The sequence below is a fragment of the Apium graveolens genome, chromosome 2 (assembly GCF_009905375.1).
Source record: "Apium graveolens cultivar Ventura chromosome 2, ASM990537v1, whole genome shotgun sequence".
Taxonomy (NCBI): domain Eukaryota; kingdom Viridiplantae; phylum Streptophyta; class Magnoliopsida; order Apiales; family Apiaceae; genus Apium; species Apium graveolens.
Window position 1 is genome coordinate 223,542,708 of NC_133648.1, and position 4,506 is coordinate 223,547,213.

Here is a 4,506-nt window from a genome sequence, read left to right on the forward strand (position 1 = left end):
AACAATTGAGGGTACTTTTCTCACATATCACTTTCTAACTCCCAGGTTGGTCCTTCAACCTTTGGATTTCTCCATAATACTCTTACTAAATTCATAACTTTATTTCACAATACATTCTCCCTCTTTTCTAGAATCTCTATTGGATTCTCTACATATGATAAATCTTCCTGAAGTTCTATCGGTTAATACTCAATTACATGCCTAGAGTCTGGATTATACTTCTTAAGCATTGATACGTGAAAAACATTATGAATATGCTCCATGTGCGGGGGTAACGCCAATTCGTATGCTACCTTACCGACACATTTCAAAACTTCAAAAGGTCCAACGTATCTAGGACTCAACTTCCCTTTCTTTCAGATTCTCGATAATCCTTTCCACGGTGACACCTTCAGTAACACTAAATTTCCTTCTTCGAATTCCATATCCTTTCTGGATTGGTATGCATATTTCCTTTGACGATCTTGTGCTGCAATTAGCCTTCTCTGAATAACCTCAACAACTTCCTTGGTCTGCTGTACCAACTCGGGTCCAAGTATCTTATGTTCTCCGACTTCGTCCCAATATACAGGTCATCGACATTTGCGTCCATAAAACGCTTCATAGGGAGGCATTCCGATACTGGCATGATAGTTGTTATTGTTAGCAAACTCCACTAAGGGCAAATGCTCATCCCAATTGCCTTTGAAATTAATGGCACACACACGTAACATATCCTCGATTGTTTGGATTGTTCTCTCACTTTGGCCGTCCGTCTGCGGATGATAAGCCGTGCTCATATTTAACTTAGTTCCTAAACATTCTTGGAAACTTTTCTAAAATCTGGAATCAAATCACGGATCACGATCAGACACGATAAACATAGGGACTCCATGACGCATTACTATTTCCTTCAAATACATGTGAACCAACTTATCTAGTGAAAATCTTTCATTGATAGGCAAAAAATGCCCTAATTTGGTTAGTTTGTCCACTATAACCCAAATAGCATCGTGGTTCACTTTCGTCGTCGGTAAGCCAACTATAAAATCCATAGCAATGTGCTCCCACTTCCACTCTGGGATCTCTAGTGGCTGTAATAATCTACTCGGTCTCTGGTGCTCCGCCTTAACTCTCTGACACGTGTAACATTTGTTAACCCATTCCGCAATTTCTCTCTTCATGTCTGGCCACCAATAATTCTCTTTTAAATCTCTGTACATCTTGGTACTTCCCGGATGAATGGAATACCTTGAGTTGTGAGCTTCTTGTAGAATTTCATTTTTTAATTCTGCCACTGGTGGTATCGAAATTCTGGATGAAAATCTGAGAATACCTTGATCGTCCTTCTGAGTGCATAACTCTTCTCTAACCAACCGATTGATATCCTGATCCATTATTTCCTCTTGGCACTTTCTTATCTTCTCTAGCAATTCTGGTTGAAAAGTCATACTGTACATTTTTGCTTTATCAGGTTTGCAAATTCTGACTTCCAAGTCCAATTTATGAAATTCCTTATATAATTCTTCAGGTATTGTCAACATGTTCAGTCTTTCTTTTCGGCTTAATGCATCTGCCACCACATTCGCTTTTCCCGGATGATAGTTAATCGTGCTATCATAGTCTTTGATCAACTCCAACCATCTCATCTATATCATATTAAGCTCCTTTTGCGTGAATATGTACTTCAAGCACTTATGATCCATATAAATCTCACATCTTTCTCCATATAAATAGTGTCTCCAAATCTTTAAGGCGAATACTATCGCTGCTAGTTCCAAATCATGAGTAGGATACTTCTGCTCATGAGGTTTCAGTTGTCTAGACGCATACACATTGACTTTATCATGCTACATCAAAACACAACCTAATCCCTTATGAGAAGCATCACTATAGATTAGGAAATTCCCTTGATCATCTGGAAGTGACAAAATAGGTGCCGTGATTAGCCTCTTCTTCAATTCCTGAAAACTTTCTTCGCACTTCTCATTCCATATAAACTTCCCATTTTTCCTGGTAAGTTTCGCCAAAGACGTCCCAATCTTCGAGAAATCTTGAACAAATTGTCAATAATATCCTGCCAGTCCTAAGAAACTTCTCACCTCTGTTGGTGTATTTGGTCTTTCCCACTTCATAATAGCTTCAATCTTCGCTGGGTCCATTTTGATCCCTTCATGACTTACCACGTGTCCTAAGAATTGAACTTCTTGTAACCACAATTCACACTTCGAAAACTTTGCATATAACTTCTTCCTTCTCAAAATTTCCAAAGCTGTCCTTAGATGCTCCGCGTGATCTTCCGTTGACTTTGAGTAAATCAAAATATCATCAATAAACACAATGACAAACTTGTCCATATATTCCTTGAAAATCTTGTTCATCAAGTCCATAAATACAGCTGGGGCATTGGTCAACCCAAAAGACATCACTAAGAATTCATAATGACCGTACCTTATTCTGAAAGCTGTCTTTGGTATATCTTCAGGTTTGATCTTTAATCGGTGATATCCGGATCTTAAATCAATCTTAGAGAAGTACTTGGCTCCTTTCAGCTGATCAAATAAATTGTCAATTCGAGGTAATGGATATTTGTTCTTGATCGTAAGCTTATTGAGTTCTCGATAGTCGATGCATAATCTCATGCTCCTGTCTTTCTTCTAAACAAATAATACCGGTGCACCCCATGGGGATACACTGGGTCTAATCACTCCTTTCTCCAATAATTCTTGCAATTGCTTTGCCAATTCCTTCATTTCCACTGGCGCCATTTTGTATGGGGCCTTAGATACTGGTTCCGTTCCAGGTTCCAAGTCTATTGCAAATTCAATTTCTCTATCTGGAAAAAGTCCTGGTAATTCATCTGGAAATACGTCTGGAAATTTATTTACCACCGGAATGTCTTCCAGTTTTTCTGGCTCCTGACTTCTATCTATCACATAAGCAATAAAATGCTCGCATCCTTGTCGTAGCAACTTCCTAGTTTGGATCATCGTAAAGAACTTCTTCACTTGTCTCTGACCTTTAAATGTCACTACTTTCTCGTCTGGCGTCTTCAATATTACTTTCTTATTATGACAGTCTATCTGAGCATCGTGCTTACATAGCCAATCCATTCCTAAAATAACGTCAAACTCTCCTAACTTAAAGGGAATCAAGCCAGCATCAAACTTATGGCCAAAAATCTCAATCTCACTGCTCTTACACACTTGGTTAACATATACACGCTCCTGATTTGCTAATTCTACCATCATAATCTCACTTAACAATTCAACTGGACAATTCAACTTATCAACAAAACCTTGAGAAATAAATGATCTAGTTGTTCCCGAATCTACAAGCACTTTAACACATAAGGAGTTTACAGTAAGCGTACCTGCCACAACATCAGTATCCACGATAGCATCCTTCACGGACATGTCATAAACTCTAGCTTTGGGAGGTTCATTCACTGTTGGAGTAGCTCCCATGATACGCAATATGTTGTTGACTGGAATTGGTGCCTTGCAATCCCTTAAGATATGTCCTGGCTTCCCGCACTTGAAACAAGTAAATCCAATTACTAGAACCTTGCCTGCCTGATTCTTGGTAGGCTGGTCCTTGTTGACTGGCTCTCTGGCTGGATGATCATGGCACTCTCTTAAATAGTGCCCCTTCTGGTTGCATCTAGAGCAGAACACATTCAACTTGTTGCAAACTCTACCATGTTTCTTTCCACAGACTTGACAGTTTGGTACAGCTGGCCTCTGCTGGGTTGGCTGGTTCCCAATGGTTGGGCGATTACCTTGGCCTCCGTTTCCTGTATTCTGTCTATTAACATTTCTTCCGGGCTGGAACTTGCCCTTCCTCTGATTAAAATTTGGTAACTTCCCTGCTTGGTACTGTATTTCATTTCCCTCAAACTTCCTTTTCTTAGCTTCCTTCTCTTTCTGAGACATTTCACTCTCCGTCTCCGTAATCATAGCCTTCTGCACAACTCCCGCATACGTATCCAACTCGAATATGGCCACTTCCCACGGATCTATGGCCTGAGTCCTTGCTGAAACCTTTTAGCTTTCTTCCTATCAGTGTCCACATATGATGGCACAAACCTGGACAACTCCTCAAACTTACTTTCATAATCCGCCACAGACATATTCCCCTGCTTTAGCTCCAGAAATTTCAACTCCATTTGATCCTGAACAAACTGAGGAAAATACTTCTCTAAAAATAGCTCCTTAAATCTATCCCACGTAACATCATCTGTACCTTCCAACATCTTAACAGTTTCCCACCAGTAGGTGGCTTCATTCTTCAAGTAGTAATTTGCAACCTCAGTTTTCTGCTCATCTCTCACTATGACTAAGGCAAACGCCTTCTCAATTTCCTTCAACCAGATTTTTGCCTCAATAGGATCTACAGAACCCTTAAACTCTGGTGGATTCACCGCCTGAAAGGTCTTAAAGGTTACCTGAGGGTTGGTCTGCCTCTGCTGTTGTTGAGTCAGGTGAACTGTTTGTTGAGCCAAGATCTGAAGAATCTGGGCTACAG